A 22088-nucleotide genomic window follows, 5' to 3' on the forward strand; every position below is an offset into this window, starting at 1 on the left:
GTCAGGAACTGTCCAGAGCAGCAACAAATTCCCATAGAAAACCTCTCCTGCTCTGGACAGTTCCTGACATGGACAGCGGTGGCAGCAGAGAGCACTGTGTCAGACTGGAAAGAAAACACCACTTGGACCACATTCAGTAGAAGTAATTTGCAAACCTGCATAACTTTCTGACACTAGATAGTTAATAATAAAAATAATAAGATTTTATTTTCTTTGGTCAGGAGTACCCTTTCAAACTTCTGAAAAGTCAATTTTTTTTGTTAGCACAGGTCATTGAAGTGGGGCCCCCAGAGACAGCTAGAACTCCAGGAACCCCAAGTTCTCATCTTGACCGCTGCCTTAAAAAAAGGGGGAAAAAAAAATCTTTTACATTTGCATGGCAGCAGTAAGGGGCGAGATGGTTGTCAGCAATACAAGCATTTTCAGACAGTTGTCTACCATACAGCAGGGTATGTATGTGCAGGGCCAGCCTTAAAGAGTCATCGTCATTAACCCCTTCACGTCCACGATACGGCTATATACATTCCGGCTGCCAATGCCCTGTACAGCAGGAATATATATGTAAGTTTGTTGCTATGAAGGGGTTTTAATTTGTGTGGCAATGCTTCAATGCGATCAGTGCCACACACATCAGTGTCCCCAGAGCCTGGCATAATGACAGCAAATGGTCATAGCGATCGCGATCTGTACCTTCGGATAGCTGCTTTTAATCCAAGCTCTGTCCTGGGGTCCGTTCGGCAGGTGATGCAGTTATCGTCCTAAAAAACAACTTTTAAACTTGCAGCCCCGCGCCCAATGGGCGTGGCCTAGATTGTGTATGCATTAGGCTGGCACAACCTCTCTGTCCCTCCTCATCATTAGGAATGCTCCAGGCAGATTGCCTACTATTCCCCACCTGTGTCAGCACGGCACATGGGCTGGATTGTTAAGGCACCTGTGCAATGTTTAGCATGTAGAAAATGTTCCAGTGGCATTCCTAATGATGAAGAGTGTGGGGAGGAGGGACAGAGGGTTGGTGCAAAATTAGGGCACAGATACTCCAAGCCACAGCCGTTGGGCACGGGGCTGCAAGTTTAAAAGTATTTTTTTAGGACAATAACTGCATCACCTGCTGAACGTACCCCAGGACAGATCTTGGATTAAAAGCAGCTATCCGAAGGTACAAGCAGTTTGGGGGGGGGGGGGGGGTCAGATTGTGGATACAGAGTTGCTTTAAAGAAGTCCGTGAGAGGATAAGCTCCTGTCACTGACTGATCGGGACCCTCGCAGCATGGCTTAGCTTAGCATACTATGGCATAGCACTCATCAGTAAATGCAACTTAATAATTGCATATTCAGCTGTTTAAAAAAAAAGTGTAAACAAAAAAGTTTTAAAAATATTATAAAACCCCTTATAAAATAAACCCTGATAAGTTTTTAAATTACCTCCTTTCCCATTATAAAAATATGTAAAAAAAAAATTATATAAACATATTAGATATCATGGCATGCGGAATTGTCCGATCTATTAAAAGATAACAATATTACTATATTCCCGCATGGTGAACAGCGTAAACGAAAAGAGTAAAAAAAAAAAACAAAAAAAACAGGATTGCTGTGTGGTTTTTATTTTTTTATTATATAGCAGAAAAAAAATTATAAAAAGCGGTCAGAATTTTTCTTTTACACTAGTCAGATACCAATACAAACGAGAGATCATGGCTCAAAAAATGACACCCCAACCAGGCCCGTAGGTGGAAAAATAAAAGCGCTATGGCTCTTAGAAGACAAGGAGGAGATGGCTGCTCATCGTGACCTGATCAGGAGAAACTGGGCAACTTCTTCCCTGTAGATAGGGGGCAGCACCCTGATAATGCCACAGTACCAAATCATCTGTCAGTCATCACTAGTCATACCTACGTTGGTGAAAATCCCTCATGGACTACTTCCTTGCCATAAATGCCTGTCCTCTACAATTATTCTCACACTAGATTAACATACTTGAAGAGATTTTGTTTTCATGTATGACAAGATCAAAAGCATGCGCCTTCTGTCCGCTAACATTTTTACAATTCCTCTCGACTGCAATGTCTATATTTCTCTATTTTTTTTTTTTTTTAAGTTTGACACATATATAATTCATTGAAGAAAAAACATTTTGGCCTCTCCATAGACTTCCCATAAGATTAGCCGATAAGGGACTGCCAAAAAGCTAGGGCAGTGCTCACAGCTAGATCATAAATGGGATGGTTGGTTGGAAAAGATTTTTGTATGCAGAACACATTTCTGATATAACAAAAAAATCTAAATTATTTTTCCTCTTACATACTGTTTAGTTTATCTACCATAGGGCAAGACACATGGCTGTAGAAGAGATTCAATCCGTTACTGATCTGCTTTCATTACTGTGAAACTGTCATCTTGGCTTCTGACAGCCACCACTAGGGGGAGCTCACTGCATACATAGTTAAAAACAGGCTTCCCTGAGTAGGAGAAACCAGGGTTGTAGGAACTAATGAATCTTTCACTCCTTTGTTTAACCAGGTTTCTGGTGGCAAAGGTCTTTCCTCCAGACCTCCTGAGCTGACACAGTAATAAGTGAGTTGCATTTAGGATTAATGATGGTAGTATCACCTGAGACACTCCCTTTTTAGTTTTATGGTCTTTTATGGTGATGTGAAATAACAGGCCGAATATCGGCAGAATAAATAATTCACATTGAGTGCTTAGCTCAAGTAACAAACTCCATTGAAATCAATGGGAGATGCAAGCATTTAACCAGGTGTCGGGCGGGGATAGGAGGGGGAGATAGGGGTTAGCTGGTTGACCTTCAGTGTGTCTTGCATTTAGCTATTGCATTTTTTCGTTTTAATTTTTGTATATTTTGTCCTTTTTTTTTTTTTAAGGGAAGTGGAAACGAAATTATACAAAAATATTAGGATTAGTAATACACCGTTTCGGAGCTCCTGGCAATATATCGCTGTGTCAGTACAGTAGCACGAATATTTAAACAGCACACAGTACCACAAGGTGTTCGGTGCTCAAGGCTGATCAACTCGTATCCAGTCAGTTTCCGATTTCTGTACTGCAATTCCCAGTTGTGGGGTGCAGATCTTCCTCAGATATGGACCAATCCAAGCTGCCTTTTAGACTAGATTACACCTCCCCTAAACCCCTCTCTCTACAATATTCTTTACTCCACCCCCAAACCCCCCAAATTCCTCTGAAAAAGGGCTGCAGTTTTGGGTGAATAGGAACATAGCACAGTATAACCTACAACTCTTCAACTATATCAACTCTTTACAATAGAAAACACTTTAAAGTATAAAAATGTTTCCAAAAATTACAGACCTAGTGGCCTAGTGGGACACTACGCATTGAGCTCCGACACGTGGTCCCCACTCCTTTAGCTGCCAGGGCATTATGGGAGTTGTAATTATTCGAAGCTATTCCTCCTTGTCTAGCGAGGTTAAAAAAGTTTCTAAAACAAATTTTGGTGACCGGCAAGTTTGATGCATTTTGATAAATAGACCTTTAATGCCTTTATCGACTTCCATAAAGCAGAGTTCTTGAAAATTCTGAAATGAAAATCCAACCTATTAGAAAATGGTCTGGTTATATATAATAGGATGATTAAACTCTGAAAGTGGACAACCCCTTTAAAAATTGAATGCTGTTGCGGTACTGATAAAGTTTTTAGTATGTAAATCCATCCTTATTTTCCTTCTCAAATATTATTTTTGAAAAATAAACCGATGTGTCACGGTGAAATCCTCTACTTGGAACCCAAGATTCGAACCAGACTTCACTAATTCCATCCTGGTCATTTTTCCTGCATGTCAGTCCGCTTACAAATTGTGCTAATCCCTCTTCTCCTCTGCACGTCGCATCCTTCATATTAATACTCGCTCAAAGCCCGACAGTGTGACTTTTTTTTTTTTTTTTTGTCTGTAGGAAGGATTATTAATGCAATACATATTTAGATACATTCTTTGTAAGTATCATAATGTGGAAAGGCGAAATGCTGACAGATCGTATAAATAGTGTGTAATGCCTTCAGCATGAGCCCCATGAAGGCCTATAACGTCAAATGTTATGGATTAGGAAGCTGCACGGCATGAAATAGGCTAGATATTTACTCCGGTACGCGATTTGAATATAGTCTTCTAATGCTTCTATTGGTCATAGAAACAATGGCGTAAACGTGGTAAGAATAATCAGAGCTCAGACCTTGGCGACTGAAGCGATGTCAGGAATGTGGAAAATTCTTTCAAATTCCACAACTTAATCCAAAAAGAAAAATGTCAATTGGATTCAACCAGCAATTAATGCCAATCATTTTCTAATCAATTCCTAACTATCACTGATTAAATTTAAAGGGGAACTATTAGCAGGTTAGAGGAATCTAACCTGCTTATATGTCCCTATTGCACAGAAGACGCTGAGGAGGAAGGTATGTCTCTTACCTACCTCCTGTGCGCCGTTCCGGTGAGTCATGTGCTCCACGGTCTGGGAAGACCTTAAGGAGCGCTGGGGCACCCTTTAGTAGCCCTGCCCGTCCCCATATCCCCAATCCGAATCTTTCTAATGATTATGAATCGAGCGGGCCAGCTGGGGGTGGGTCGGATCGTGCTATGGAGGTAGCCAGTGCTCCAAATGGGTGCCCCAGTGCTCCTAACTGTCTCACCGGATCGTGCAGTACGCAGCTAACATGCCATTGGTAGGGCCAGTAAGATGTAGGGGGAATCTTAAGGTAGATATCTACAGAGATGACTGTGTGGTTATTTCTCATGGTGACCATCTAGACCCTCAACAGGGTTGTCTGTGTTTAGAAGCTGATGAAGGTGATGTTACAGGACAGCTTCATAAAAGTGACTGAGGCCAAGATATAATATCAGGCTAGGTCCATAGACAGGAGTGGTGGTGTTTGTGGGGGGGGCAGGACTGTCCAATTATTGAATATTGGACAACCCCATTAAAGTACATGACACATGGATTTCAGTATGGCCCCACAAAAATACTTATATATTGGCGCAGCCACCATATTAAAGGTTTATTCTTATCTCATTATGTTACCCCCTATAAACAGCTAAAACGCCAACAATCTTTGGATTGGGGCAAAGATTGGCCCCATAATTAAAGGAGAATATACACTTATTACAGGAAATGCACATAAAGTGCTTTTTTCCCTGCACTTACTACTGCGTCAAGGCTTCACTTCCTGGATAACATGGTGATGTCACTTCCTGGATAACATGGTGATGTCAGGACCCAACTCCCAGAGCTGTGTGGGCTGTGGCTGCTGGAGAGGATGATGGCAGATGGATGCTCAGTGTCCCTCCAGTGCCCTGTGTCCCTCAGTGTCCCCCTGCCATCATCCTCTCCCAACAGCCACAGCCCGCACAGCTCTGGGAGTCAGGTCATGACATCACCATTTTATCCAGGAAGTGACATCACCATTTTATCCAGGAAGTGAAGCCTTGATGCAGTAATAAGTGTATATTGGTCATTTGTATAACATTTAGAAAAAAAAAACAATAATTTAATAAAATTAAGGGAGCACATTACATATGTATGGTCACTAGTCTGTTCATTGTCTAATGGGTCATTGAATGTATCCAAGTTTGTTCCTCAGAATGTTCAGCAGCCCTATAGGAAATGAATGGAATGCTGGCTACACACACAGTGCAGTCCATTCTGGAGAAAATTATATCTTCATTCTAAGGATTATTGGGGGCCCCAGGGGTCAGGCCTTCACCGACCAGCTAGATAACTTAATGTGTTAGGCATATCCTTCAAGATATGGGTGTTTACTAATACTGTCCAATTCTTAGCCAGTACAAACTTAGCCTTTGACCATAAAATTTTCAGTTTTTCTTGCGTAATAAATTGAATTACATGTAATGTATCTATTGAAGACCTTTCCCGAATGTTGACAATTCCACATCGACGATTGGCTTTGATTACTTGTTCTGTCGGTCTCTGGTGATGGTTGTACACTATGTAATAGAGAACCGAATGCTTCAAGGTTAAAAATCCATACACTTCAGAATGTGCAAAATCTCACTCTAAGGCCACTCTACCGAAGGCTCAACACCATTGTTGGAACAGTCTTATTTGAAGAATTTGGCAAAGGTCCACAGACCTGCAGGGGGCCTACACATTTATATTGGGTATAAAATCTCATGTTACACCAGTAAAGAAGAACAGATGTGCTATTCTTAGAAATATCTATAGAAAAACTTAAGGTCACTGACAGGTTAGAAAAAGAGAAACTGATCCCTGAAAAAGATTGCACAATAGAGATGATAGCCCTTGTCTTGTTTTCAGATGACACAATTATTTTCTTCCCTCCGGGAAAAAAATATCCAGTGATTATTACTTTTCCTAACAGGTAAAATTGTGTTACTTGGTTTTTTAGATATGTTACTTATAGTTCTGGTACGAGGGCCCCAACGGCAATGCTACACTTGGGAGCCACAAAATTGCCAAAAAGGTAGTGCTTCATATTTTGCGGCTTGCTTGATTTTATATATCTTTTTTTTTTTTTTTTTTTTTTGAGCATTATCTATCATCTAGTAGTAGAGGTGATACTAAAAGTGTGAATGTCATTTATGTCAAAAGTTCTGGTCAATCAGTTCTTGGGTGTTCAGATCCCCACCGATTGCTAGAACAGGGGTGTCAAACTCTGGTCCTTCAGCTGTTGCAAAACTACAATTCCCATCATGCCTGGACAGCCAAGGCTTTAGTTTTGCTTGATGCAGAATACTGATTATGTAACAACTAGTGTTGAGTGGACCTGTCAAACAGATCGGGTTCGGCAAAGTTCCCTGAATCCGAATGCTTGGCATTTAATTTCCCGTAGCTGCAGAAGTTAGATGCTGCCCTAGGGAGTCCTGGAAAACAGGGATACAGCAATAGGCCCTAGGGCGGCATCTGACTCCTGCAGCTGTGGGGAATAAGATGCCAAGTGTTCATGTTTGAAGAATGTTGCTGGACCTGAACAGTTTGTCAGGTCCGCTCAACACTGGTAATAAGTCTATGGAGCCCGTCTGCTGCAACAAGATTGGGATAGAAGCCCTCAGCTTAATGCCTATTGTGACTTGTTTGAGTGAATGGAGGGGGGGTCCTGAACACTTTGACATGATTTGTTTAAAGCTTTTGGCATGTCCCAACACAAACTGATAATGGGCCAGGTTATAAATAGGGACAACTCACCTGGGCACAAAGCGCCCTGCCAAACTACCCAGACCCAACAGGAGTTCCCAAAGGTCAGATCAGTAAGGGCCTTGAAGAAACTTCCCATGGCCATGATGACCACTGATTGGCAGAGTAGGAACAGCAATTGCTCCAATTAGGATAAGCAAAAAGATACTAGTAAGGTCTGAAATGCTTAAAGTGACTCTGTACCCATAATTTGACCCCCTCCCCCCCCCCCCCAAACCACTTGTACCTTCGGATAGCAACTTATTTCAAGATCTGTCCTGTTCGGCAGGTGATGCAGTTATTGTCCTATAAAACAACTTTTAAACTTGCAGCCCTGTGTCAAATTGGCATGGCCTAGAGAGTGTGTGCCCTAGGATTGCACCGCCTCTCCGTCCCTCCTCCCCACCCTCCTCTACATTAAGAATGCCCCTGGGCAGGATTTTTGCTATTCATCACCTGTCTGAACACTGCACAGGTGCCTTAACCATCCAGTTCATATGCAGTGTTTAGACAAGTGATGAATAGGAGAAATTGTTCTAGGGGCATTCCTAATGGCGAAGAGGGTGGGGAGGAGGGACGGAGAGGCGTCACAGTCCTAGGGTATGGGTAATCTAGGCCACGCCAGTTTGACACAGGGCAATAACCGCATCACCTGCCGAACCAACCTCGGGACAGATATTGGATTAAAAGCAGCTATCCAACGGTACAAGCGGTTTGGAGAGGGGGAAGGGGGAGATTGTGGGTCCAGAGTCACTTTAACTTGCAACAAGTAAGATAAGATACTTAACTCTCAAAAGGCAACAACTCTATAATACACATAGATAAGATGGCAGATTAGGCTGGGTTTACATTCATCTGGCGATTTTTTTTTTTTTTTTTTTTTTTTTTTTTTTTTTTTTTTTCTTCCCCCTGGCGTTTCCCTCCAGCGCAGTAGAAAAAGGAAGAGGGGAATGAACTGATTCTATTCATTTGAATGGGACAGTTTAAAGCATCCGGTGTGCTTATAGTGCTGCCGGATATGCTGTTTGTCAGAATATGGTTTGCAGCATTCTGTTATACAGCCTGTCCGTTGATGGGGGGTGAAAAAGGGTAGAAAACCGGATGACAACTGAACCTTTTTGGCATCAGTTGTGTTCAGTTTCCGAAAAGACAAAAAAAAAAACAAAAAAAACTGAAACTGATGCAACTGATAATTGTTAAACCAGTCCTTAGTGAAGGAAAGCATTGTTCGGATTTTGGAATTTTTTATTTTTTTTTTTGGAAGAAAGCTGTGCCATGTTTTTGTAAGCCTGGATAACCCATTTAATACACCTTATGGGATGTACAGTAAAAATACTATAGGTCGGTTGCAAATGGGGTTAGAAGTGTAGAAATATCAATAATAGATGAGAGCAGATGACTTCATTCATATCTGCTGTAGTAAAATAAAAAAGAAAGTCTTGTTATGGTCTTGCTATCCTGGAGTGCTTCACATTGCTTATTGATGACTGATCGTCACTTATAATAAATACAGACATCAATGTACGTCAGTTTCCGGCAATGTGACTCATGGTCTTTAAGTGTCATAAGGGTCTGTAGGTTAGGTCATCGTCATCTGATACATTAGAGGAAAGTTGTATGATTTCTTTTTATTTTTCTAACTGTAAGGGGCAAATAGGCCTTTGTAAGGTAGAACGGATTCCTATATATTAACATGAGGAGGCAATGGATTTTATCCTATATAAGCCAATCTTCACGTTCCGAAAAGCCACATTTTATTAGCATATGTGATGCATCCCAGTAGAAGAATTTTTTTTTAATTTAAAGGGGTAGTCCAAGATAAAACAACTGGATAGACTATCAATAATTGATTGTGAGGTGTCTACATCCGACTTCCCAGCGGATCAGCTACACTGGGAATGGAGCCGGAAGCAGTCGTATTGCACACTTGACTTCCGTTATAGTGAATAGGAGCTAAGGTACATCAACACCGCTGCTACGCAGAGAACGGCGCCAGCTGCTTCTGGTTCAATTCTCACTGTAGAGTGCCAACAACTGGTCGGTGGGGTTGTTGGGTGTCAACATTTTCGACAATCAACTATTGATAGTTTATCATAGCTAAAACAGTTAATCAGGCTATTAGGAATGAGCAAATAAGTCCAATAATTCAGACCAAATTCATATTAAATTGTATCCCACTCATACAGGCAATGTTTCACACATGACCTTTCCAGACAATCGGCAATCTTTCAAATTGGACCAGATCAAGTTCACTGCCAATATGTTCAATTTGGCCTGAATTACTGCACATTCTCTCGGGTTCTAATAAAACTAATTGACCGTCAATTTGATTTGATCTTAAATTTTTGTTCTAATTTTTGAAAGTTTGCCAGATGTCTGGGAATGTTATGTATGAACCGATTTCCTAGGAATGTGTCCAAGTTGAATCCATTTGATCTGAATTACTGGAAATTAGTTCATCTGTGTTTTTGACCCTTTATTTTTGCGTTCCAGAAAAGTTTTTTTTTTAGAAAAGAAGGGGCATAGCTAAAATGCATCTGAATTATAATTTATTATTATTATGCACTATTTTGTGGTGCTGTGTAGATATACAATGTTTATCATGTCATCTAGTAAGGTGTGTTGATTATTTTTATCTTAATTTTTTTTCCCCAAACCGTTTTGTAAAATTTTGTGCCCTTCTGCCCAGTGACTTGATGTCTTTTATGATGCTATCATCATTTTTTTTTCTTTTTTTTAATATGTTAGTGCACATTACCACTATTGGTTATTTTATAACATATTTGTCTTCCCTTTCTATGTGTGTTTTTTTTTTTTTTTTTCGGCGTGGATAAATAACCCCATTGTTAAGCGCTGCTGTTTGTTGTTCTTAACATGTTCTGACTGCTCGGTTCATAGAGGTTAATTTGTCAACATTATGTTCTTGCAGTGTAGTATTGCAGATGTTTTTCTTACATGATCCTTTGACAGGCTTCTGTGCTATTAGAAACACAAGACTGGTCATTCTCAAGGATCCCCCGAGACCAGTCTCTGCTGGATGTCATTTAGACAGGAACATATCCTGTAGCAAGTCTGTGGAAGTTACAATGTAATGTGACCAGTGGTCTATGGTGTGTCAAATGGACTAAGGGCTTGGATTGAGAAGTTCAAGAAAAGGTCATAACCTTGCAGGACCTTTCGGCTTTTGAGATCTCAGACATGTGGCAAAATGATCTTGGTCTTTCAGTGTCATAACATTCGCTCAGTCCTCAATGGTAACTGATAGGGTTGGAAATGTCTGACCTTGCGGGCTTATTAGCAGCAATAAACTTGTGTTCTTATTGGTAGTGTTACATTTTCTACACAAATACAGACGCAACAATTAGGAAAGACAGCTTAATGGTGACGTCTCTGATGGCTGACCACACTTGGAGATGACTCTAATGTTTCCTACCATCAGAATTACTCAGCGTCACGCAAGATTTACAATAGTGAGTAAATTCTTTACCCTCCTAGAAAAGGGGGGTTGTGACCAACGCATTTCAACCACAAAGGTCAATGAGGCGTATTTCCATTTGTGGTGAGTGTCTGTGATAGGAGTTTTACTCTGCGTCCCAAGAATATAAAGGTAGGTCTTAACTAGAGATGAGCGAACCGGGTTCGGGTTCGAGTCCACCCGAACGATCGGCATTTGATTAGCTGGGGCTGCTGACCTTGGATAAAGCTCTAAGGTTGTCTGGAAAACATGGATACAGCCAATGACTATATCCATGATTTCCACATAGCCTTAGGGCTTTATCCAACTTCAGCAGCCACCGCTAATCAAATGCCGAAAGTTCGGGTTCGGATCGACTCGAGCATGCTCCAGGGTCGCTCATCTCTAGTCTCAACCCAACTTGGGCCTTAGCTCCAGCTACTGCCACACACTATTCCTTATGCCAACTCATTTCGACCCATACGTAGGGTCCTATTGGATGAAGTAATTTTTGTTTTCACCAATATACAATCACACACCGATAGTCATTAGTTATGATCGTTACTAAGATCGGTTACTCCTTCTGATACCAGCAAAAGAAAGAACAATGTGGAATTAAATATAGGATTAGCAAATATTTAGCAAACGATTAACGATCATTTTAGGATCAGCTAAAAAGATTAGATCAATGACATATTTAATGATTTTTCAATCGTTGATTGCATACACACGGAATTATTATCGTTTAAATTCAAACAATATAATTATTTTCACATGTTAATCTTCCTGTGTAATAGGGCCCTTACACCGGTCAGCTTATCAAGTAGACTCAGTCCCTCGGGCACCCACCTTTACATCCACTAAGCTGTTAGCACCTATCCAGGTCATGGTATCTATTGGCAGATTAAGGCCTAGTTCCCAGCCACTCAGCCTTTGCCCCCACCATCTTGCTTTGGTGACAAGTAGTGTTAAGCAAGTGTCAGAAAAGTGTTCAGGTTCCGGCGATCCCAGCATCTGGAGAAATTTGGAGGCCATCCCAGGGAGCCTGGAAAAACATTGATATATTCATAAACCAAAGGCTGTATCCATGTTTTTCTGGCAGCTTCATGGCAGCAACCAATTGCTGAATGCCAAATGTCTTGGAGAGGCCGAACCTGGACACTTTTCTAACATTTGCTAAACACTACCCATGCAAGCCATGCAAGCTATCCACCCCCACGGTGAAGATCCTTTTAGCCTGTCCCAAATGCACCTACATAACTGGTCAGCTCACTGTCCTCCTCTGACATGACACAGGCTTTGCCAGAAAAAACTTTTTAGGTATACCACATGGCACACTGCCTCCATTTGTAATGTAAACTACACCACAACTAGCAGGCATACCATCACTTTCAGACCCCTTCCTATGTGTGCTGGTGGTCAGTCACTGCAGCCTTGCTTATTTCTCAGAATGTGGACGAGCTGTGGTGCTATTTGTGCAAGAAAGTAGCTATGTGTTTCCTAATCTTGAATCCTGGGTGCAGGCTTGTAACTCAGTTCTATTGAAGTGAATGGAGCTTTTTTCATTTTTTGAACATCTTTTTTTATTTTTTTGAAATCAACAAAAGGGCTTACATGTCTCAATATGAGACCGTCCACAACTTGCATCCAAAAGACAAGAAAATTACCCACAACCACCCACCCTCCCTCTCCCCCCTTCTGAGAGAGAGAGAAAAAAAACAAACAAAAAAAACCCCATAATTAATTCACAGCCTAAAAAACTGGAGCTTAATTGCAAACCACACCTGAACTGGAGACAAGAGTCATGCTGTCTCTGGAAGATAGTGGCCATGTTTTTGTAACAGTAGATAACCCCTTTAAGGGAGCCAGTGCAACTCTCCGGAGATGGCAGTAAAGTGCATAGCCACATGCTTCTTCCATCTTGTTCTTATGATCGGTGGAGGTCTAAGCACTCAGACCCCGACTGATCAAAACATTTTGTTTCATGACAAATACACATAAAAAAATAAGCTGCGTATTGATACATGCAACATATATTAACATAAAAGAGGCAAACAACCGAGCAAAGTGTCTATTCAAAGAAACATCCAGTCTCTATTACCTGCAGGGGGGAAAGAACAAAAGAAACATGATGTTTACCCCCCCTTACATGATTTCCTGAAGGAAAAGCGATCTCATGTTGACACAATTCATTGTGGTGGTTCTCCCCTGCAAAACATTATAATCCCAGATATAGTAAGGGTTTTTTTAACTACTACCCCCAGCGCTGCTTTATTATTGATATAGCAGAGATAAAATGAGAAGTTCTGTCATTTGGAGCTGCATCAGTTGTATTAGTCGGCCCTGCTGCTTCTGTATGTGAAAATGCACTTTGGTTTGTACATTTGTTATAGGCCATATATGAATATAATAGCATACTACACCCAGGGCCCACTCCGGGTTTTGGGGGCCAGAGCCTCAGTGGGCCCCTTATCTGTCCACTATGCACCCATATTCCACACATTATGCACAATCACTTGAGACGACACTGACTGACACTCCGAATCCAACTCACAGCACTTACAGCTCAGTCTTTCCCCTCTTCCTCTCTGTCGGGCTGCTGTCCACACTGTAAGGTGGAGAACCTTCGGGTCATGTGATTAGGTCCTTCCCCTTTTCTCTCTCTGTGAAGGTCCTGCTCAATCTCCTGTGTCTTCTGATGTTCATCCTACTCACCCTGCACTACAGTGATCAGGCTGATCATTAGAAAACTGGGCCTCTCTCCCTCTCTGGGCCCCGACACTGTGGCCCCCTGGTAATACCTGTGCTGATGCCGGCCCTGACTACACCGCAAAAAGAGGCGTATAGTAGTGGTGAGTGTGGCTCACTAGGGAAAACTGGGACGCATGTTAAGTTAGATAGAAGCCAGGAACAGGGGAAAAAAAAATCTCTTTTTCATGGATAATTGGAAGGTGATGACACCCTTTAAGGTACACTGCTTCTGTATGTATTGTGATTTTTAGGCCTGAAGGACAATGATGTATTTAATGTCTGCTCCTGGGTGGGATAGAAAGACCATCTAAATAAGTCTATGAGTAGCTCTGTTTAGGTAGTTACTAGTACACTGTAACATAAATCATTATATGTTCTAAAAGGGAATCTGTCACTAGGTTAATTTCAGCTTAAACGAGGGCAGCATAACCTAGTGATACACCAATCTGTTCAGCATTTGTATTACATCATTTTGTTCAACCGTTCTCCTAATATGCAGGAGAATAGGATTCTTGCCACACCCCTTCCCCTTGTCCTTTTTCCGCTGATTAACAAGTGACTGCCTATACACAGCATAGATAGATAACTGCCAATCAGCAGCTGGTGGGCGGAGTTTTCTGCTTCTCATGAATATCCAGGACTACTGGGCTCATGCACATAACGGAGAGGACTACTTATTATCTATGTTATTCAGTAGGATATCTCCAAATCAGCTGCACAGAACAATGTAAGTGATACATCATTCTGTTCAGCTTCTCTGTCACTAGTTTATGCTACCCTGAGATAGGACACCATACACCTACAGGCTTTCAAATATAGATGTGGCAGAGTTGTGCTTGTTAATGAACCGAACTGTTCATTGTCTACTGTGATATTTCATGGAGTTACTGTGGTTCCGTCGCTTATATTAACAATATATATGCAAATATACTTTAGTTGGCAACTATAACACAGGACAGATTACACCAACGCATTTCGGGCCCAAACATGTAAACTGTAGGTCAGGACAATCTGGGATGTCCATTATTATGGTCACTTAGTCTAAGACTACACAGTAATGTATGTTGCACCCCAAGAATTGTGTGGCATAGCAGCTGATGTAAGTGACTGGCTGTGAATTCTGGGATCATTTTCTGGCTGTCGGGTTACGGTTGAGGCCAATTGACCCTATTCACTTACATTAGTTGCAACACCGCTCAATCCTTGGAGTGTGATACTGCGATCTTTGGCTGTAAGACCCACAATGTGACTAAGGGTCCTACTAGCAATTTTTAACGATAAAGGATTGCAAACAAGATCATTTATCTTTAACCTAAAACCGTTGACCTTATTATACATAATGATAGTCATTAGTTACGATTGTTACCTGATCCCAGCAAATGAAGGAACGATGTGGAATTACACTGAACGATTAGTGAACGAATGCGGAATCACAGCAAAGGATTAACTATGATTTTGGTGTCGGCACCAAAGGAACGATGAACGATTTCTCGTCATCTGCATTAATACAAAATGATTATTTAAATTCAAACGGTGTAACGATAATTTGCACGATAATTGTCCTGTGTAATAGGAATAGCCTGACTATGTGTTCTCTGCAATCTTCTATATAAAGATGACAGTCTGGGCATTGCCATGTGATCAGCATTACCAGGCTTTATCAGATCATATATGACCGAAAAACAACTGAAATAGAGCCTGGTAATGCTGATCACATGATGAAGCCCGGACCGTCATCATTTTATACAAAATTGCAAAGAAGATATGATCAATTGGGCTCTAATCATATAAAGTATGTTCCGAAATAAATGGTATTTTGCAGGATATATTGTTGCAAAACGTGCAAATGCTGCCTGGGGTGTATGTAGATTTATGAGCAGGACTACATGTGTCTCTATAGCTTTGCCTTTTTTAGCTTTTTCTTTTTTAGTGTGTGCCTTTAAGGCCTAACATGAAAAGTTGAGCGCATGCCAAGGTCATTTAAAGTCACATCTTGTAGGTATTTGGTAAAATATTAATGAAGTGATTGATATCTTACATATCACAATCTCTCTGGCGATGCACACACATCATATTCTGCTGCCTCTGCTGACAAAGTTGTTGTTTTTTTTTTTCCATACGAAAATGTGGTATTAAATGAACTGTCTGCGAGTGGCCGGCACTAATATATATATATATATATATATATATATATATATATAATACTGTATATTCTGTATTGTGTAAGATATTTTCAGATGATGTAGAACCTGACTTGCTCTTCTTGGCATCTCTTACTTTTTCATGATTTTGCTGTTTTTTTTTTAAATCTCATTTTCCTAATACTTGCCAATGGAAGTGATTATGATTTTATTATCTGTCCCAAATGTGTCAGCAACCACTTCAAGTTGGTCAGTATAGAGGGAGGAATGATCTGCAGGCAGAATAACACCCCTGTTGCACTATGTAGGTACTTTGTAAAAGTAGTCACTCCCTTTAAAATGCCAAAAGTTCCAAAAAATGTACGCTTCCCATTCATATCTATGTGGGGTAGAGGTGGGATCCATGATGCTTAGTTGGTGGAGTTGTAAAGTACCTTTCACCTTTTTGGGAACAGGGTTTACCGTTGTTTAATAGGGCTACTGGATAATTTTATTGAATGGACCCCAGTTTACTATCTTTAGACTAAGGGTCCTATTAGACAAAGCAATCTTTAACGATAAACTATTGCAAACGAGAGCTACCTGAAATTGTTCCCTATATTACACAGAACGATAGTTGTTACTAGGGATGGTCCGAACCTGCCGAGGTTCTGGTTCGTATGATACCGAACGCTTGGCAGCAGATTCCCGCTGTCTGCCCGCTCCGTGGAGCGGGTGGATCCAGCGGGAGTAACGCCTGGAAAACTGGGATACAGCCTATGGCTATGGCTGTATCCCAGTTTTCAAGGCGGTCCTCTGGCTGGATCCGCCCGCTCCACGGAGCGGGCAGACAGCGGGAATCATTACCGAGGGTTCGGGTTCGTACGAACCCGAACCGAACTCTGTTCGGACCATCCCTAGTTGTTACTAATGATTGTAACTACGACCATTTACTCTATTGGAGCAAAAGTTGGGGCCAGGGTCGTGACGTGATGTGTCAACCCTTTCTGGTTCAAGCTCCTCATTGCCAAGAAATATAACTCTTTAATGGCATGTGCAGTATAGAGTTTATGCCCATGTAATTATGGGAGGACAGTTTGGCACATCTATTCATACCTGTATGTTCACACTGAGCTGCGACAGGGTCTCTATGACATGTCAGTTCTTTGAGCGGAGAGGTGCGGAGACGCACAAGGCCTCCCATTCAAAGACATAGCAGGAGGGATTTGGTTCCCAGCGGAATCTTAGCGCCGAATCCATAAATTCAAAGGTTTTATTCGTCTTGTCAAAAGCCTTGAACATCTCTACTCTTGGATGCTATCTGGTGACCTGCAGCACTTCTATCATTCATTAGTTTCTCAAAGGTTAGCAAGGTTTTCGTCATAAGGCCCTCTAACTATAGTGCTTTATTATTAGTACTGGGGAAGAGAGACTTCATGGTCCCTTCAGGTTTCTTGGCCTAGTACAACATACCCTCTGCCCCCCCCATAGCTATGCCCCATAGTGCACTCCATTCTCCTGATCATTGGAGCTCCCAGTGGTTGGACTCTCACTGATCAGCTTGTTATCCCTATATTGGGTATTGGTGATGACTTTTGGGGATGGGAATACCCCTTTAAGAGCCAAAAGACTAAGAAAATGAAGCTGTCTACCTTGGTACCAAGCTCTGAAGTGCTGTTCTTTGCTGCCTTTTTTTTTTTTTATTATTACGATTATGTAAAACCTTTAAATCATCTGTTATCGGTCTTCTAAACTCTTGGCTCGTGTAAGGAGAGAAGATGAAATAATTTTGTTTTGGCCAAAGGTGATATTTGGCACTCATGATAATATCTATAATAATGGACACATTTTGTGAGATTCCATTCATTCTCGCGGGGGTTATAGAACATTCCTGTACAAGTGCTGAATCTATTAGTCTTTACACGGACCAGTACTGTGACGGGCAAGGGTTTCCTTACCAGAGGATGATGGGATTTGTAGTTCAAAGCCCGAAGTACATTGCACATGTTCATCGGAGACTCATTGACATGATAACTTGTAATAAATGTGTTAAAAAATAAAAAAAGACTTCTGGCAGCTAGATCTTGCCAGTGGTGCGGATCACTTATATACCCTATTGACCCCTCACTAATGTCGTCAAGAGTTTAGAGCCTCCGGTGCTGGGCAGCAGCCCAACAGATTTGGGCTCTATATGGCAATTCTATAGGAAAAACTATATATCCATTAGGACTTTGGGAGAGTCTCCTAATGAATCATTACCTTGGGCAACACCTTTTTTATTGCCGTTTCCCTTTTGAAGACTCTGCCAGAAGGATTCGGCCCCATGGGTAGGTGCGATGCTGTTTCTCAAAGCAAATGCTTTTGTTTCTCTAATCCCAGACGGCCCTTTTAATTAAAATAAATGCTAATGAAGGAATGCAAGCCAAAAACTGGTTGTGGTGTAGTCCTTTAAATAGTGTTTTTTTTCCCCCTCCCCTTTAAAATCTTTTAACTTTTGCTTCTGTTTTTCATCTCTGACACTATTCAAACATCATTTTATTAGTGTATCTTGACTCCTCTGTGAGGTTAAGGCTAAGGCCTTAGCCCCATGTTACACCAGGCTGTGGTTTGAGTAGCCGCTACCCTACGTTATTTGCCATTACCCTCCTTTCATATCAAATTGGGAACTTATATGAAAAATCCAGCATGGGGACAAAGTCAACTTTTTGCTGTGGGACTTTAATTGTTCCCCACATGCAGCCAACTGGTTTTCCTGGAAAACCTAGATCTGGATTCTAGTTTTGAGCGGGGCTGTCGAACTGTTTGGGTTTGTCAATGTTCACCAAACCCTTTGACTTCTGGTGCCTGGAGAATTAGGAGTCCTGGAAAACATGGGAACAGCCATAAGCTGTATCCATGTTTTTTTTGGCAGCCGTAGAGCGACATCTATTTTCTCCATACTCTGGTAGTCAAATGCCAAGCATTCGGGTTTGGAGAATTTGGCAATTCTGCTCAACACTACTGGCTTCTATAGCCACAATGTAAACCAAAAAAAATTTCCCAGTCATATGAGGTTTCTGCTACACTACCAAAAAAAAAGAGGGAAGAAACACCTCATTTACCTGAAAAGTTAGGCTATGTTCACACAACGTGAACGAATGGCCGATCTCTGCACAGATCATCCGGCTGGTACTGCAGTACCAGCCAGATAATCTTTATGGCTGTAGTGTTCTCCCCATAGGACACAATGAAGCAAGCGGCTGGAGCCGCTCGCTTCATTGTGTGAACTGACAGGGTTTCCTACGGCCGCAATTCAGTGAATTGTGGCTGCAGAAAACTGATATGTCCGTTCTTTGCGGCACCGCACGGGATCCCGGCCGGAGCGTATATGATGTGTATACGCTCCGCCCGGGATCCTGTAGAACAATAGGCTATGTTCCCCTCCGCACAAAGTACGGCCGTTGTTGCCGATGGCCTACTTTTACGCTGTGTGAACATAGCCTAATACTGTTCACATATCTCCAGCGATCTGGAGCTATCCCAGATAGGAAAGAGGGATTAAAAAAGTTGAATCCAGTGCTCAGTGGGCTCCAATGAGGCACTATGCCAGACCTACGGATCATAACATGGTTGTGTCAGACTGTATAATGCTTTTCAATCCAGTGCAGATTCTTAGACATATGAGAACCCTTAGGGCCCTGTTACAAGGAGCGATAATCGGCGAGCGAAAACCGATCGGTGTAGCAATCAGCTGATGATCGTTTCTTTAGGGCCAAACCTAAAATCATCGGGCACCGACCGCACATCGCTATGTGTAATAGCGATGCCCGGCTGACAGCTGACGATTCTACAAACAGTAAAGATTACCCATCCATGCTTCAGGGCTCCTCCTGCGGTCTGCTTCCTCTCTGGTCCCGCACGCTGCAGCTTCAGAGCGGTCCGCTCTGAGGCTGCAGGCTGTGGGAACGGGGAGGAAGCAGACCGCAGGAGGAGCCCTGGAACATGGATGGGTAATGTGTACTGTTTGGGCAAGGGCTGCAAGGACATTGGTAACAATGTCCATGCAGCCCTTGCTTATCGGCCGTGTAATAGGCCCAGTAAACGATTGCTGATCTAGCAGATTGGCACTTGTTTAAAGTATTCATCGGGCCCCTTTAATAGGACCCTTAGTCTAGGTGTGCATATTTGTGTTCACCTATGGTATATATTTGTGGAGGCAGGATGGAGACCTTCTGTGGACATGATGTGTACACATTGGACTATATTAGGTGTTCTTAGCCACCCTATTAATGACAGCGATTGGTGTTTGATAGGAGTTTACTTGAGCGTCGGACATGTAAGGCTGAACAAATGATCACTTGATCGGTCGTGTAGACCTTTTCTACAATCAGCTGTTGGCTGCACATCCCTGACATGGGGACATATGTGGCCGAGTGGATAAACAAGCATTTGTCGTTCATCATCTGATCAAACCCTGTATTCACAATTTTTCCATGTAATATGGCCCATACTTTAGAGGTACTAAATGCTACACAATATAACTAAACATTGGTTAAATAATCCTATTTATCCTTTGAATTTGAGGGAAATACCATGGATTGTTCTTATCTGAAGAAACTACAGTGCAAGATGAGCACAAATAATCTTAGCTATAGCCTCTTTAAATGCATGTACGTTCCTAATGGAGCCTAATCTAATTTCTTACATTGAAATCAAATCTTCTTGGCGCCAGATTCTCTACGTGCACTTATATTGCTTTCTTGACCAAACAGAAAAATATATATTTTTTTCTTCCCATCAGTTTTTATAGCCCACAAAACTGTACTGGAAGATTTAGCCTTCCCTCTGTTACATACAGGTGCAAGTGACTATATTGTATTGGTAATATTCATTATAAAAGTAGTGTTATGCCTTAAAGGGAACTTGTCACATTGAAAATACAGTTTAATCTGCAGACATCATGTTATAGAGGAGGAGAAGCTGAGCAGATTGATATAGCATTTTATATGAAAAGATTCAGGGTAACTATATGGACATGTACATAGATTTTGGTGCAGGACCGCCCACTTGACTAATTATTCCAGAATGAGCAGAGATGTACATGAATAAATGACAAGTTATCCTGAAAATTTTCTTAAAAAACTATATATATAAAACTGTTCAACACTTCCTGCTATATAATATGATTTCACTGTGTTTAGACAAGATCCCTTTAAATATGGAATCACATATCAGGTCAATGAAATGATGTACTTAAAGGGGTTATGCCACAATAAAAAAAAATTGACTGGTTTCAATAGGATAGGGGGTAACCAGTTGGTCAGTGAGGGTCCCAGCCCTCAAACCAATACAATGAAGCTAGGGATAGGAATACCTGGTGCACCACCACACATGGGGTCATCAGTGTAAGCGTATCAATGTACAGCACTAGACAAAATACCTTGGTCATGTGTTTTTCATTCAGACTGCAAAACTATGGTTTGTGATTTAATGGATTATGTTATAAAGAACGGCTTCATTAAAATATTAACTGCATCCAGATTTTTGGCCGACATTGCCGATCGCCTGGGATTACAATCACTAATATGTTGCAGTTACGGCTGTGATTAGAGCCCATGTTTCATGACTCCGATCAGAATATTAAGGGATTTGGGTTAGTAAACTACTGTTCTGTGGCAGCATAATTACATCCAGCGGCAGCTTCACTTCCATTATGCATGGCACTGGTAGCTATACATGTAGCAGAGCTGAGTGTGTCGGCCAATTCCTGGAGCTGTCACAATGTACAAAGGGTTTAAAGGGTTTTCCCGCATAACCATTTTTAGTAAATTACATTGACTTGCCTAGAGAGAGAACTGTGAGCCCTCTCCTCAACTCGTTCATCACCTGGATAGACATTGGCATGATATGGTCTCTGTCACATTGCATTTCCCTCCATTCTTTTATTAGAGGGGCAATATGTGTATTCAACCATTGCACTATGGACACTATGGTCCCTTGTTCTCCTAATCAGTAGGGATGCAAGTGGCTGGACCCCCAGTGGTTATACACATCCTGTTGATATGTGAGAAGTCGCTATTATGGAAAACCCCTTTAAAAGCGAAGGAACCATCCCCAAAGTAACACACATACACAGGGCTTCTTCATAATGGCTTCATGTTGGGCAGAGGTTGACATGAGCCGCCTTGGACCCTGTACAGGAAATAATTTTCAACACCTTTTTATAGCTTTTAATTCCTCAAAGCCCTACCGCTTTTTGAGGTCAAATTTTTGTGTGTGGGTAGGCGTGTGACAATACTGCAAACAATGGGTGAATCACAGGTATACAATCCTCTAAGCTTAATAGACCTACAACATCTTCTATAAATCATGCTGCTAAATGTGTGGGGCCTAATTGCTCCACTCTGCAATCGATAATTGGGTTGAAGGGATTTTGCCATTTTAGACTCCCCACTAGAGGGAGCTGAGGAGTTTATTGTATACTGTTTATACATTGAATTCAGTGAAAACCCTGTACGCTAAAGCCCCTAAGATGGAGAATACAGACTGGTCTATATTTGTATCCGTTAATGGCGTATTACATCTCCTAGATTTGCACT

The 22088-nt window shown here is 41.6% G+C and overlaps 1 protein-coding gene across 3 annotated transcripts in view; it reads left to right on the plus strand.

Annotated features, from left to right (window-relative positions):
- RSPO2 (R-spondin 2) overlaps positions 1–22088 on the plus strand; it is a 103139-nt gene that overhangs the window by 79854 nt on the left and 1197 nt on the right. The window lies entirely within an intron of this gene.

The sequence above is a fragment of the Dendropsophus ebraccatus genome, chromosome 2 (assembly GCF_027789765.1).
Source record: "Dendropsophus ebraccatus isolate aDenEbr1 chromosome 2, aDenEbr1.pat, whole genome shotgun sequence".
Taxonomy (NCBI): domain Eukaryota; kingdom Metazoa; phylum Chordata; class Amphibia; order Anura; family Hylidae; genus Dendropsophus; species Dendropsophus ebraccatus.